Consider the following 16,096-nt stretch of genomic DNA (forward strand, 5'->3'; position numbering starts at 1 on the left):
ACACGAACCAAAAATTAGCCTGTAAAATTCATACCAGACTATAGGTTCTTTTAGATATGAAACTTGATTAATCCATATTAAACTCATTTTTGATCAAGTATTCATTTTTAACCTCACATCACTCTCTTAGCACTGCACTTCACAGGAGCCCTCGACTATGTGGGTACACACCCTGGCAGGAGTTTATTTTCCTTCTGGGTTTCACTAGCCTGTGCACCTGAGCGATCTGCTATCTCGGGCTCAGACAGTGATTCCTTGGAGTTCCAGATGACGATGCTCCGCCAGTAAGGGTGGGCTGATGGACTCCTATCTCCTGCAGGGGTGCCTCAACTATTCGCAGGTTCTCGTACACACCTTTACAATAACCATTAGTTGGCTGTTTCTGTTTTGAATGGACTGTACTCCTTCTTTTTGTTTCATAGTGTCTATTGGGGATCGGAGTTGTTTCAGTCCTTAAACCAAGTCCCTTTCTTGTGACCCTCCTAAAAATTTGTTGTTGTGTTGCCATCCGAGATTCTGCAGGTGAAGACGTCCCTGTATATTATGGCTAGTCCACCTCCTCTACCCTCTGGTCTATTCAGCGAGCATAATAGGTAGCCAGACGGGAGTGCGAGGACTATATCAGGGCCGTTGTTGGGAGTGAGCCATGTTTCGGTAAGAAACAGGATATCAGTGGCGTGGTTTAAGATCAGGAGGTTAATTTCATGCGCGTGTTTAACGAGTGACCTGCAGTTAAGTAGGCCTAATTGGAGTCCACCGGATACCGGGTCAGGGCCAAGGGGGTTGCAGAGGCTGCAGCTGGTGAAAGGATTGTCGCCCGTATGGGTATAAGTGCAGGAGGGGTGTTTCTGGGTGTTTAGGGCCAAAAGTTTTTCCCGGGAGTAAGTCGGGCATTTCTTGGCAGAAATGGGCAGGGTAACTGGGCCTGGGTCCGGCTGGGCCCGGACGGGCCCAGACGGGCTTGCCTTTGGCGCGCCTTCGGCGCGCTGGCGGCGCGCCCGCTGCGCTCGTCTGCTGCGCTTCCGGTGGATGCACATGATTTATACCGGGAGGAGGGGATTGGATGGGTGTGGCTTAAAAAGGGGCGTCGCCTCTCTCGTGGCCGGTAATGGCGTCAGGGGGAGTGTTGTAGGAGGCTACGTGGCAGCGATAGAATCCGCTGTGCGTGCCTGTCCTAATTCGAGCGGGTGCTCTGTGTGTGGTCTCGCTAGCTGGTGAGTATTTTAAAAGTACAGGTTAAATTCGTGACAATCAATTGTTAAAAAAGAGTGGTTTCGCGAGTGAATGCTCCCGGCTTCCGCCTCAGGAGAAAGGTCTGTCTGAAGAGTTGCTTTTGATCGGCGTTTTTATACTCGGCGACGATGGGCGTGGCTTAAAAAGGGGCGTCGCCTCTCTCGTGGCCGGTAATGGCGTCAGGGGGAGTGTTGTAGGAGGCTACGTGGCAGCGATAGAATCCGCTGTGCGTGCCTGTCCTAATTCGAGCGGGTGCTCTGTGTTTGGTCTCGCTAGCTGGTGAGTATTTTAAAAGTACAGGTTAAATTCGTGACAATCAATTGTTAAAAAAGAGTGGTTTAGCGAGTGAATGCTCCCGGCTTCCGCCTCAGGAGAAAGGTCTGTCTGAAGAGTCGCTTTTGATCGGCGTTTTTATACTCGGCGACGATGGGCGTGGCTTAAAAAGGGGCGTCGCCTCTCTCGTGGCCGGTAATGGCGTCAGGGGGAGTGTTGTAGGAGGCTACGTGGCAGCGATAGAATCCGCTGTGCGTGTCTGTCCTAATTCGAGCGGGTGCTCTGTGTGTGGTCTCGCTAGCTGGTGAGTATTTTAAAAGTACAGGTTAAATTCGTGAAAATCAATTGTTAAAAAAGAGTGGTTTCGCGAGTGAATGCTCCCGGCTTCCGCCTCAGGAGAAAGGTCTGTATCTCTGAGTATTTCTTTGGCCTTGGGACTCCCCAAACGTTTGCAGGGCGTCCAAAGACAACCTCATAAGGACTAAGCCCCATACGGGAATGGGTGGCTGTTCTGGTGGATAAGAGAGCCAAGGGCAAGGCATCAGGCCAGGCAAGACCCGTGCTGGCTTGTATTTTCGCCAGTTTAAGCTTAAGGGTGCCATTATAGCATTCCACCAAACCTGCTGACTGAGGATGGTTTGCTGCGTGGAACGTTTGCTGAATGCCAAGGCCTGTACATACTTTCTGCATGATCTGACCCACAAATTCACTTCCGTTGTCACTCCAAATACTTCTCGGTTACCCAAATCTTGGCAGAAACTTCTTCAAAAGGACTTTTGCCGTGGATAGAGCAGTATTATCTTTCAGGGGATAGCACTCTACCATCGGGAGAAGGCACATACCACACCAAGAACGTACTTCAGGTTGTTACATCGTTCCATGTGGATGTAATCTATTTGTAAAACCTCAAAAGGGTAAGTTGGGGAAGCAAAGTGTCCTGCTGGCGTTGGTGTTCCCTTTCCCGGGTTATGCATCAAGCATACAATACAATGCTTAACCAGATTGTCTGCACATTTAGGGATCCCCACATTCTTCCATACCGGAGCCAGAAGCTTGCATATACCTTTAGCGCTAATATGGGCTGGACCATGTGCCATGGTAACTACTGGGAGTACATAAGCATCTGGTAACAACCAGCGTTGATGTTCTGACAAGTCTGTCCAGCACCCTGTCACATCCAATCTTCCTATACTTTCGTTCCACGTACTCAATTCTTTCTCTGTGGTCTCTGCCTGGATCATTTTCACACTGTCCACAGTATTCTCACACATCCCTCCTTGTGCAACCCATCTAGCAGAGCCCGCAACATACATGCGGCTTGTAGTGTCTCTAGCTGTCTCTTTCGCTATGTGGTCTGCGAAAGCATTTCCTTGACCTACATCATCAGTGATCTTCTTATGTGCACTACACTTCACAATCGCTATCTGAGTGGGCAAGGTGAGTAATTCAAGGAGGTCATTTACCAATTGGCCATGCTGTATCTTAGTGCCATGGGATGTGAGAAACCCTTTTACCTTCCACAGGCGGCCAAAACTATGGGCCACTCCAAACGCATACTGACTATCAGTATACATATTCACCCTTTTTCCTTCAGCCAACACACAAGCTCTAGTCAGTGCTATCAATTCAGCTGCCTGGGCTGAGTTATGTATAATACGCGCTGTTTCTACAACAGTGTATAAGGTAGTGAATGCATAGGCTGAGGTCGTTTCACCATTGGGAAGCTTAAAACAAGAACCGTCCACCCATAAGGTCCCACCCGGGTCCGGGAGTGGAGTATCCTTTAAATCAACTCTGCCTTTTGTCCGTGCGGAGGAAGCAGTCGTGTTGCTCCTGAGTGTCATTTTCTACTGGAATTGGCAGCAATGTTGCCGGGTTCAAGGTATTACATCGCTTAATGTGTATGTGGCTAGCCAAGAGCGTCAATTCGTACCCCGAAAGGCGTGCACTCGTGAGGTGTTGGGTCTTTGTTATATTTAGGAGGGTGTCTACTGCATGCGGTACCATGACAATTAGGGTATTATCTAATACCAATCCAGCGGACTGGCGAATGGAAACTGCCGCTGCTGCTGTAGCCCTCAAACAGCTAGGTAATGCCTTGGCCACTGGATCTAACGTGGCCGAAAAATAGGCACAGGGGCATTGCTTGTCCCCAAATCGTTGCGTTAAAACTGATAACGCGCAACCTTCTTTCTCATGAACATAGAGTGTGAAAGGCTTACTGTAATCAGGAGTACCTAACACAGGGGCAGAGCACAAGGCAGTGCGTAAATCAGTGAAACTTTTCTGACATTCTGCAGTCCATGGAAGCGGGTGTGGTGTACCTTTAAGAGTGAGTGCCAACAAAGGTTTTGCCAGAAGGGAAACATTGGGGATCCATTGTCTACAATAAGAGGTAATACCTAAGAAGGCATGCACCTCTTTTTGCGTACATGGAATAGGCATTTGGGCAATTTCTTGGATACGTTCTGGGGTCAATCGCCGTCCCTCCTTTGACAAGAGATGACCTAGGTAGGTAACCTCTTGGCAGCAATATTGCAATTTTGATGGTGAAACTTTGTGGTTGTGGTCAGATAAGTGGCGTAACAGTGAAATGGTAGCCTTTTTACAAGTGTCTTCAGAATCTGCTGCAACCAACAGGTCATCCACATATTGAATGAGAGTGGACCCTGGTGGTAAACAGAAAGTATCGAGCTGTGATTTCAATGCTTGACTATAAATGGAGGGGCTCTCGTAATAGCCTTGAGGAGTTCGCTTGAACCGGAAGCTTCGGCCTGCTAAGGAGAAGCCAAAAATATCCCTACTTTCCTGCGCAATGGGAATGCGGAAGAAAGCATTTTTGAGGTCAATGACGGAAAACCAGGAAGCTGAGGCTGGTATCATTGTCAGCAGGGCATTAATATCCGGGACAACAGGGAATTGAGGTACCACAATCTTGTTGACCTCTCTGAGATCAATCACAAAACGATAGACAGGTGGCTGAGAAGGGTTGGTTCGTTTAAAAACAGGCAGAACAGGGCTATTGCATAAATTTCTCCTAGTCTCTTCGACCACATCGTTTTGTACCAAATCATGAACTATAGTCAAAAGAGCTTTTTCGCCGTCACTGGAAATTTTATATTGTGTAATGCGAGGAAATTTAGTATTAGGCTTGAGTGTTACAATGTAGGGAGGAATCCGCAGGAAGCCCACATCATTGGGGCCGGTGGCCCAGAGGGTGGCTGGAAGAGATTGTAATTCAGGGGGAAGCTGATCTTTAAACAAGTACATCGGTGAGGTCAATTTCTTACCTAAGGTAAGACGTACACCAGAAGGGGAACAGTGTAATATCGCATACAATCTCTTCAATAAATCCAAGCCCAACAAATTTTCACCACAACCAGTTGTTAAAAGGAGCGGGGCCTCCAATTTGTAAGGACCTATTGAAATGGGCAAAGGGCATGAAACTGGGTTTTGAACTGGGGCGCCAGAAAAACCTACAGAAACATTTGTACAGCCAGACAAAGGTGCCCCAGGGAGTTTAGAGTGAATCATAGAGCTCTTTGTTGCACCAGTGTCTAATAGGAATGGCTCTGTAACACCTAGTGCTTCCACATCAACATAAGGCCCGCTTTGGTCCACTGGAACTGATACTACTCCCTTACTTTGTCCATGGCTGTCCTAGCTAGGTTGGGAATTCTGACTCTCATCCTCAGTATAGTAATCACTGTTGTAATAGTTGGTAGACTGAACATTTTGCTGATCAAAATAATTTGTGGAGTTTCCAGGGGGCATGGAACGTTGGTTGTTAGGCGGCGTACCTCATCCTCTACCTCTTGGTGCTGACTGATAACCACCCTAGCCTCGTGACGCGGGAATACCGCTCGTGCGCTGTAACAAAACCGGGCAATTATACTTTAAATGGCCTTCTTCTTTACAGTAAGCGCATTGATTTTGGCCCAGTGGGGGTCGGGGAACAAAAGGCCCAGACCTCTGCAACTGTCTCTGGAATTGTGGAGACGGCTGATATTCACGTTGGGCAGGGGGAGGAGGATAAGCTTGTTGCAAAAGAACTTTTGTTTTCAACTCTTTGGTCTTTTTATCAAGTTTCTCTCTTTCCTCTTTATCCCTATTTTCATAGTACTGGGCAGTAGCCAATATCTGGGCCGAAGAGTAGACTGCCCACGCACTTTCAGAATTCTTAAATTTATTAGATATTTCCGGAACCAAATTTGACACAAATTTGTCTACAAACAACCGTTGGCCACCTTCCGTGCTCATATCCTGACCACTATGATCGATGAACGTCTCCTCGAAATGAGTGAAGAAATCAGAGACGTTTTCATCCGCTTTCTGCTTACAAGCTGCTAACTTATCCCAATTAACTCGCAGAGGTGGCATCATAGTTTTCAGTAAGGCAATGATCCTAGCTGGGAGTTCTGTAATTAGAGCCTCAGGTTTGGCACCACCCACTTGGAGTCTGTCCGCGGCGAGTATGGCAGCCCAATCACCCCCCAGTTCCCCCACATGGTCCTCCTTCCGAATCCTAGCCCATAACGGTTGTGGGACCACATTACCCATTAGCATGTCTATATCGGCCAAATTCATAATACATGCATCGAAAGTTTGGGACAACTCTTTGTAGTACCCAGCAGGATTTTTACGCGGGTCCGGTAACGACTGCTTAAGGGCCAATACCTCAGATCGTTTCCACGGAACGTGTACCCACACACGTTGAAAGTGAGCAGGTATAAGAGGATTACCACCCTGAGCTGCAACCTCCTCTCTCCACACTGGGGGAACCTCTCTCATGGGATAGTGTTTTAATTTTCGCCTGACGGACGAATCGCGTTTTGGCAAGGACCGGCAGGCAAGCATCATTCTAAAAGTGACAAGCGCTCCTACCGCGTCCTCAACCTCTGCGCCCACAATCAGCCCTTTATCAAACTCGGCCTGTACATCGAGCAGGCCCTGAGGGGCTCGTCCCAATCCCATATCCTCCCACTCTTGACTTAAAATGTTACACATAGTATCGAAAACATATCTCTGCGTTGGCGCCTCCCACTGCTGAAAGATGACCATAATATCTTGCACACTATACTGGGGGCCATTCGTGATCCCCCTTCGGGCTTGAAGATCTAGCACTTCCCGTTCCTCCGGACCTCGGAGCTGACTACGAGTTTGTCTACGAGGAGGAACAGGGGTCATTTGAAATGTTCCAAAGAGAGAGGACAAAAGGCCAGAAACGGTATCGATCATTCGCCTCCGAGCGGAGGGAGAATTCGTCATTAGGACAGGAGACAGAATATTAGGCGGGGCAGAAGAGGGAGTAACATTTACGAAGGGAGCCGAAGGTAAGGGAGAGCTCGGTAATACCGGAGAAAGCTGTGGTGGGGGTGCAGGAATCGATTGAGGAGTGACAGGTGGGACAACAGGCGGAACAGGCGGGGCAGGTGCTAATAATAAAGGTGCATTCGCTCCGGGGGCAGGCGGTAATCCAAAAGGTACATTAGCTCCCTGCGCATAGGGCGGGGGTAATCTCAACAGATGGGACATTAAAGAATCCTTTTCAGGGTCCACATTTTTCTCCGTAGGGGAAGTTGGCAACACTGGATAACATTTATCTACCAACATACGATGTTGCCTATCTGAGACCTCAATCGCATGATCGGTTTCATTATTTTTAAACTGTTGCGCAGCTCGTAAAATAGACATATCCCTCCTATCTCTTTTAACTTGTTTTATTTCTTTCTGTTGGGCCTCCTCACGCCATAGGCGAAAAGAGTCAAACATAGCCGGCCGGGCTTTTCGCTTAAACAAAGTGTTCTCCAAATTATCTAAAATATTGAGCTCATAACTGCCGTTCTGCGGCCATCGTAAAACACCATCTTTCCAAGTATAGCGAACCCATGCCTCGTTAAAAGCTATGGGGCCAATACCATGTTTAGAATATACTTCATAAGTGGGAGTTCCGGCCGGAGGAATTGGACAAGAGTCCTCCAGTCGGGAAGCCTTATGGCGATTACAACAAAACCATCTTCCAAACTTACTGAAACCAGGCATCGCTAACACAATAGTTTCTTTACAAACTTCAAGGGGTTAATTAGTCACTTTATAGTACAAAAACTGCACTCACCCCTCGGTTTCGGCTTTTGCAAAAGTCGAACAAAGACAAAACAAAGACAAAGGAGTGGCCACTATACTTAACTTAACCAGATGTTTCCGTACGCCAACAGAGGTCCGTCTGATGTCTCGTGATACCAATTACAAAGGGAGCCAAAGCGTGGCTGCAGTCAGGGCAGAGGGTCTTTGCAGCCGTTGGAAGGGAGAAGCCACACGGTAAAAAACCTTCGGTCCACTTACGACATGCAGGGGTCGATCACGTGGTGCGCGTCCTCCGAAATTTCCTTGCGGGGCTCCTCACGATCCTCGGGCTGGACCCACGACCTCTGAAGCGGCCTCACAGAGGGCACCAATTGAAGAACCGGGCTCATTAAGCCTGGCGGCGGAGGGTACGCCTGAAATCTTCTGAGTTCGCCTTCCAAATTACAGAGACACAGAACACTCTGTTTGGCATAGGAACTTCAATTTATTAGCTGCAGCTAGGTACAGTTGTCCTAGAAGTACATCAGTGGTAAGTTCTCAGGAGACTGCCACTTCAATCCGTGGCTCACAGTCTTTTGTAGCGCTTGAATCCCCTAAAGCAACAACCCCCTCAATGTGCAATAAAAATACAAATCATCCACAAGAAAACATTCTTTGTACAAGATACAGGATAATGGGTAATAGAAATTCCTTCCCTAAGGTCGTGTTCTCTATCCGACCCTATAGGTCAGGCGGCATAGCCATTCCTTGGTTAAATTAATTTACGACAGGAGGTGTTTGCGTGTTGAAGATGGTGATTCGTAAAACAACTGGAGAGGCCGAGAACGGTCACCAAGGGTCAATAGATGGTTATCTCGGGGATTAGTTGCTTCGAGCCGGGTCTCAGAATGGACTTAGCTCAGGGAAATAGGAAAGGTCGTGTAATATGCGCAACAGTGTAGAATGTGAAAGAAACGCTACGAAGGTTGAAGGTGCCTGAGTGAGGGCAACAGCGTAAAGGTGTTACTAGGGAAGATGGGGCCGTATTTGAATTTCCTCATAGCAACTGGGGATGTTTATAGTTGTCAATAGTTGTCGATGATGAAGAGTACAAGGTTCTAGAACTTTTTGTCAGAAGGGGGTCCTTATGCTTAAAAAAGTTTGACAAGGGGGTCTCGGCATCAAAATGTTTGAAGACCTCTGCTCTAAGGGCTTGACGTAGAGCTTGCCTCCTTTTGGAAGTCTCAGGAACATCAAAGACTTCAGGTTCATTTGTTAACAGCCCTGGAAACTGTGATTTCTCGACGTGGGGTTTTTAGTAAGACAGGAAGCTTGGCGCTCTGGCTGATATGTGTTCTGTATGTGACGCTGAGAGTGAACGCGGTGCTGCCAGGTTGGGGGAAATACCCTGTAACACCCGTGAATGTGTGAGTCGTGAAACCCACACCAGAAATGAGAAACAAAGTCCTGGGCACACGTTATGAGGATATTGCACTGTTAGAAATGTCTCGTATTGTACCAATTCTTGTGGTCGACACCAGAGTGTTCGTTCAAAAGTATTTATTAGAGCAACAACAAAGAAACAACCAGCCGACATGTGTTTCGTCACATATGGGAGTTTTCCCATGACTCTTCAGGACTGTGTGGCTATTTAAAACGACTGGTGCGGTCACTAGGCCGATTGGGGATCAGAAAAGGCCTCCGTATCTTAATGAAGAATGCGGTCCATAAGGGAATTCTTGCAGTAGGGGAGCCTCTGGTGTGAGAGGCGTTGGATCGAGGCGTGCCTTGAGGGAGCTCTCTTGACATTGGGCTGCGACTTGGGAGAGAGGAAGGTGTGCACCTCGAGGGGGGTGCGACACGCCAAAGAGAAGTGACAGCTCCTCAAAAGGTGAATGATGGATCAAAACGGGTGAGCCGTTGGAGGTGGTATGAGCATGCAGGGATGTTAAGGAGGATGTCCAGTGTCTGGGATGGGCTTGGGGCGGGTATGCCGGTCAACTTGAAGTTAGGAGTAGCATGACTGTAAGACACTGGGTCCAACCGATACACATGCATTACCATTTCAAACTCCTCACACATGCATACAAGGCACTACACAACATTGGACCAGCATACCTCAACTTCCACCTTCACTTCTACCAGCCAGACCAGACACTTGCTCTCTCACACACATACCCTGAATCTACAGAAGCAGAACAGGAGGGCTAGCGTTCTCATACCTCGCTCCTAAAACATGGAAAGACTTCCCACTACACCGAAGTGCCACCTCTTCGCTTACGGAATTCTTCAGGAGGATGAAGACCTGACTCTTCAACCAAGTCCTTGCAGATAACCTACACATCTGCTCCAGCGCCTGGATAACCCCCGATTAGTTTTGCTCCACAAATTCATACACACATAATATATGTAGTGCACAAATGATGACATGTTGATGGGATTTTTGTGCATATTTATCACTTGCACGTTACACAAGTAAGCTGTCTCAGTTTGTCTTGATCCTGTTAAAATCTTTTTTCCCATCACACCTCAGAATTACAAAAAAACAATGTGCTTTGTTTGAACTTTTCTGGCTCTTCATATATTTTGAAATATTTGTAAAGTTCATTTATATGTATTTACATGTTTTGTGTGTTAGAATGCATTAGACATTCTGCATCCTTTCCTTTCATACTTTTTGTAGTAAGGTTATTACTTGGTGCACATTACCACATTCCCTCACTGTGCAAACAATGAGATCAACAACAATCTCCACAATAAAAAAGCAGCAGGTTATCAGAAGACATCCCATAGCACTTGACATCTGCACTGGACTTACATTAAATACAAAAAAAAAACAAAATGTAAATGCTTCTTTAGAGCAGGACTAAAGATTGTATTCTTCAATCGCACAAAATAGCATTTGAGCTTATTAGCTCCATTTTGTCGAGTTTCCTGGATCAAACTGGTTCCAAGCATTACAAAGTCCGTGGTTTCGCATGGGTGTCAAATTTCAACTTACAAGAAGTCATGAAAGTTCCTAGATGTATACATGGACTCCAATGATAGTCACACAATTGATTGTGAACTATTTTCCATAAGCACACATTTGTGATCTTTATGACAAGAACCATCAAATTTCACAGGAAACGCACATGGATTACGTTTACCCCTTGACACTGGTCTTTCTTTAAAAGGGGATTCCATGGTACTTGGGTGGAGTTCCTGCACGTCAAATTACTAGAGAGCTGCCACTAGCTGAAGCTATTGAAAAGGGGGGTGATGGGTGCGATCTCACAAAACTACAGGGTGGGGAAGCCAAGGTAGGATCCCTCCAATCTGATGGAAAACCAAACGATTTGTTTACAAGAGTGAGTATTTGTGAAGCAATGCGCCATATTGAACTCCAAGACTGTCACTGATGAGAAGCAGATCTGCAGCCCCAGGGGTCTCTAGGGATTACAGGCCCTTCAAATGTGCCAGAAACGAAACTGCATGGGAGGCTCAGGGCAAAGGAAGGACATCGTGGGGATGGCACGGTCACAAGCGCAAAGGAAGGGACATTCGTGCTTGGAAGCATTTATGAACATTATTGCAACATTTTAATAATATTTATATTGAAAAGTCCACATAGTTTTGAATTTTCCCTAAATTTCTCAGGACATCTCTGGATTGATCTGGCAGCTCTTAATCAAATTTGTATTTTCGTTGTTGAAAAATGGGGGAGCTGATGATCTTCTCCCTTCTGTCTTCATCACACTATGGAGTGTTCAATTGTTCAGCTTTTATGGTTGCATAGAAAAGCTCAATATTAAAAGTAATACATTGCTTAATATCCTTTAAAAAGTTTATTTTAACTAGTAAGTTGGTTGTATACAGAGTCCAAATTACTTGGGGATTCAAATTGATCAAGCAAATCCATACATGTGTGACTCGGGCCTCTGTAGTGGAAAGGTCTCTTTAGTTCACATCAGCTGTGTGAGATTGCTTTCTCTCCATCCCTCTTAGATACTTTTGGATATGGCTACATTCCAAAGGGAAACCACTGTTTCCATGGCCACATGCAGCACACATACACCGCACACTCCTTTTACTCACACCGGTATGGTGTTTTTCGGTCTCGCTTATCAAATAACTATTGAGTACTATACCTACAGTGGGCTCTGGTTCAGCCAATTGGTTATCAGTGGTTGGCTTGCTTGTTTTTTATTAATATTTATTTATATATATATATATATATATATATATATATATATATATATATATATATATATATATATATATATATATATATTTTTTTTGTAAGGGCTCACTAGCTACAGTTTGCTGCTGGGCCATTCCTTTCGTGCAATTTGATGTCTTGCACATTTAATTCTTTTTTAATTTACTGCTCTATGATTTGTGTCCGCCATCTTGGAAACGTAGAAAAAGGTGGTGGTTGCTTCATCATGTATGGGCGTGCACATATCACGATGCACGCACATATGTCGTCACCTACACGTCACAACACTTACTCACTTGTGTGTTGTGACATGCGATGGCCATCTATCAGTGAGCATTCTTTTTTTTTTTTTTTTTTTTTTTTTTAAACCGTTTATTACAGAATCCAAAAGATATACAAAGATGGGCCTACAACCTTCAGGCCGGCCGCTAGCAAACAGAAAGAGCATATAATACAAACAGTAGAACACACGCTGCGGCAGAAGAGAGATCACAGGAGTTGAAAGAAGCGTTGGCAGCCACACCATCCGGACCCCACACAACGGTTTCATTTTTATATAAATAACGAAGAAACAAGTCCACAAGGCAACCCACAATCGGAAACAATAGCATGTGCTCCCCTGGGAGGGACCCTACCGATCCACAGGAATATCAAGGGGGTGGATAGGTCGGGACGGAGACAAAGTGAACTCAATGCCCAGAACCAGGAAGACAAGCAGGCTAAGGAGACGGGGCCGGTGACGGATCAGGCATCAGCGGCGGGGTACAGATTCCCCCACGGTAGGCGTTCCAGGGGCCCCACACTTTCACCCATTTCCCAGGCTTACCTCTCGCAACATACACCACCTTTTTCCGAAACATACACCAATCCATGTTGTCCTTCCACGCCGAGACAGTCGGTGACCTCTGGGAACCCCACAATTGCGCAATATCACGCTTGGCCACCATATATCCCAGAGTCACCCACCACGTCTGCGGCACTGAGTAGTCGGTTGGCTCCCACACATTCAGGAGACATCTCCTCGCCTCGGGCAGCAGCGGCACATGCGTAACTGCCTGCAAAACCTCGTGCCACCACGCCAGAATCGCGCCACCTCCGGGCATTCCCACAAAATATGGAGAAAGGTCCCCAAAGAACCACACCCACGCTTACACAACCCGTCCACAGCATAGCCCATACGCATCAGACTCGGCCCCGTAACATAGACCCTATGGAGTATCTTGAGCTGGACGAAGCGAAGGCGATCCGGTATGGCCACCTCTTTCGGGGAGGCCACCGCAGACACCCAGTCCTCGTCATCCAGCTCCAATCCATCAGCCCCCCACGCCTCACGAAGGCCAGTCAGCAGTCCCGAGCGATCATTGATGAGTTTTTTGTAAATTAATGAAATCGTGCCGTCCGGTACATGCCCATCTAGCACTCTATCTTCCAGAGGGGAGTACTCCGGGATGGAGGCAACGTCCGGGAATACGGAGCAAAACGCATGACGGATCTGCATATATCGAAAGTACTCCCTGTCCTGCAACTGGAATTCCGTCTGCAGCACATCGAACGTTTTGAATCCCCCCCTCGTCCAGAGATCGCCCACCCTGCTGATGCCTATCATGTCCCACTTCTCAAAGCCCTTCGAGGTCCACAGGGAGCCCAGCCGCTCAGATGCGTACAGTGGCGTCGCCCGGGTCAAACGATCCTTCCACCCCATCGCCAAGTTAGCCGCGTGCCACACTCGCACCATGACCCGCGTGGGGCCGTCAGACGTGCGTCGAGCGAGCTAGAATAAAGCGCCCGATTATAGTCGCCGCCCGGCAGTAACATTTTATCCATCTCAAAGGCCGGGTTTAGAGCGGGCCCGTAAAGGCCGTGATTTATCGCAGCCAGCTGGGAGGCCCAGTAATATCGCTTGATGTCTGGGAGGGCAACCCCCCCGTTGTACCACGGGAGCGTCAGCTTCACCAGGGCGATACGCGGTCTACCCTCCCAGAACAGGCGGCGCGGCAAACTCTCCACCTCGCGAAAGTAGCGCGCCGGGACAACGTCCATTGTGTTCTGTAAGGCGTACAGGAAACGTGGCAGCGACATCATCTTAAACAATGCCGCCCGGCCGAGCGGCGAGAGCGGCAAGCGCCTCCAACGCGCGACATCATCCTTCAGGCGCTGGAGGGGGGGAAGCAAGTTCTCGCCAAGGTGTTGGCCAATCGGCTGGTTGGCGTGGTGTGCGATCTGATTCACCAGGATCAGTCCGGTTTTATCCCTCATCGCAACACTGCGCTCAACCTGCGGCGCTTGCATGGGGTGCTCGCGCGTGTCCCGTTCATACGGGAGCCGGCCATTTTGGCGTCCCTCGATGCCACTATGGCGTTCGACACACTTGAGTGGCCATATATTTGGGCGACGCTGGCGAAGTTTGGGTTTGGCCCGGGATTCATCGGTTGGGTGAAATTGTTGTATTCCGGACCGCTGGCGCAGGTGGCTGTGAACGGTAGAGTGTCGGCTCCGTTTGAGCTGGGCAGGGGCACGCGGCAGGGCTGCCCGTTATCGCCGCTCCTCTTCGCGCTTGCCTTGGAGCCCCTGGCGGAGTGGCTGCGGTGGCATCCTTCTATCCGTGGTCTCCGATGGACCCCCGAGTATGAGGACCGCGTATCTCTTTACGCTGATGATATTCTTTTGTACCTGGCTTCCCCGCGTAAATCGCTGATAGTACTGGTTGATGTATTGCACTCATTTGGCCTCAACTCCGGCCTAGTCATCAATTGGGCTAAATCTTGTGTGTATGTCCTCTCTGGGGAGGCTCCTATCCTTCCGCGGGGTTGTCCTATCCACATTGCCCCGCGGGGATTTAGGTACCTGGGTATCTTCATTACCCTGGACGCGGAGACCCAGGACCACTCCCCGCTCCTGTTGCACTTCGACATTCTCCCGAGGGGGGAGGGTAGGGTGGTCCCGATTAATCCCTGGTACCTGCGTGACCCCACCATTCGCGCAGAGTTGGTTAAATCCCTTAAGCGATATTTTGACGATAATGTGGGGTCTGTGTCATCGGCGGTCTCTCTGTGGGAGGCGTTCAAGACGGTACTCCGGGGGGAGGCCCTGTCCCTTATTTCCCATTCCCGGAAGCGCGAGCGGGAGGAGGTGACCCGTGTTGAAACTGAGATAACCCAGTTGGAGGGTGATCTAGAATGGGGGGTGACGGATGACAAATTACATGTTCTCCGACTCAAGCAGGCGGCCTATAAGGCCCTCGTCACGGAGGCGGCCAGGGGCCTCAGTAGAGAGCAACAGGGGAGACGAATACAACAAACAAAAGACCCTAAGCTTGGCCGAAAGTGTCAGCATCATCCGGAGTGAGCCCCGGTGTAGGAAGGTGGATATCTGACTATGGTTACCCCCAAATTTTTGCCTAGTGTCTAGCTGGTTTTTCGACTTAGTTGGCCTGAGATCCTGCTATTCAGGATCTCAGCCTGGCTGTTCTCTCTTTAAAATGGACTCCATGTACCCTAGGTACATACCCAATTGGTTGGATCACCCTGTCAGCCCCTGTACCAGTGTACACTAGGTACCCAGGGCATTGGTGTACCCAAGGCCTGCCAGGGGCTGAAGCATGTATTATGCCACCCCAGGCTTGGCCTAACAATCTGACACAACTGGCTGATCACTCAGCTGGGGTAAGTTGGTGTAATCACCTCTTACTTAGGTGTAGTATACCTATACCTAACCTTACATGGGACACCTGGTAACCTATAAGCCACTCCTATGGCAGGCCTTAACAATCCTGAAGGCAGAGTGCTTGGTTCCATGTGAGATGGTGCTCTGGCATGAGCTGAGCCTGTCTGCAGTGGTCGGAACAACTTCCTTCTACTGTTTCCAGATATCGTCATACCATATACTCTTAAGTGCATTATGAACCTCGCGGTTAAATGCTATCTTTGGTTTGGCTTTATCAAAACATGTCGAGTAAGGTGTCATACGAATTGGAATACTAACCCCTCGCCAATTCTGGCGACGGGGTTAGCATTCCACCCTTCTAGAGGGACACGACATGTACAGTACCTGAAACCCGGGTAAAATCAGACATAGCCTCAGCTCCACAAAATGGATGCTGCCACCACAGACACAAGTCTGCCCTCCTGCTGCTGGGAGTCCTTCCAGCTTGGGAGGTGTGGACAAAGGGTTTCCTGCCAGGGGAGGTGCGTGCACCACCCCAGACAGGATTTTGTGTATTGGTCAGGTAGGGCTTGAAAGAAATCAGACATGCCTGTGGCTCACAAGGAGCCTCGGTGCATATGCCAGTTCAAACCGGTCCTGGGGCACACCAGTCCCGGGCCTGGG

This window comes from Triturus cristatus, chromosome 8 (assembly GCF_964204655.1).
Source record: "Triturus cristatus chromosome 8, aTriCri1.1, whole genome shotgun sequence".
Taxonomy (NCBI): domain Eukaryota; kingdom Metazoa; phylum Chordata; class Amphibia; order Caudata; family Salamandridae; genus Triturus; species Triturus cristatus.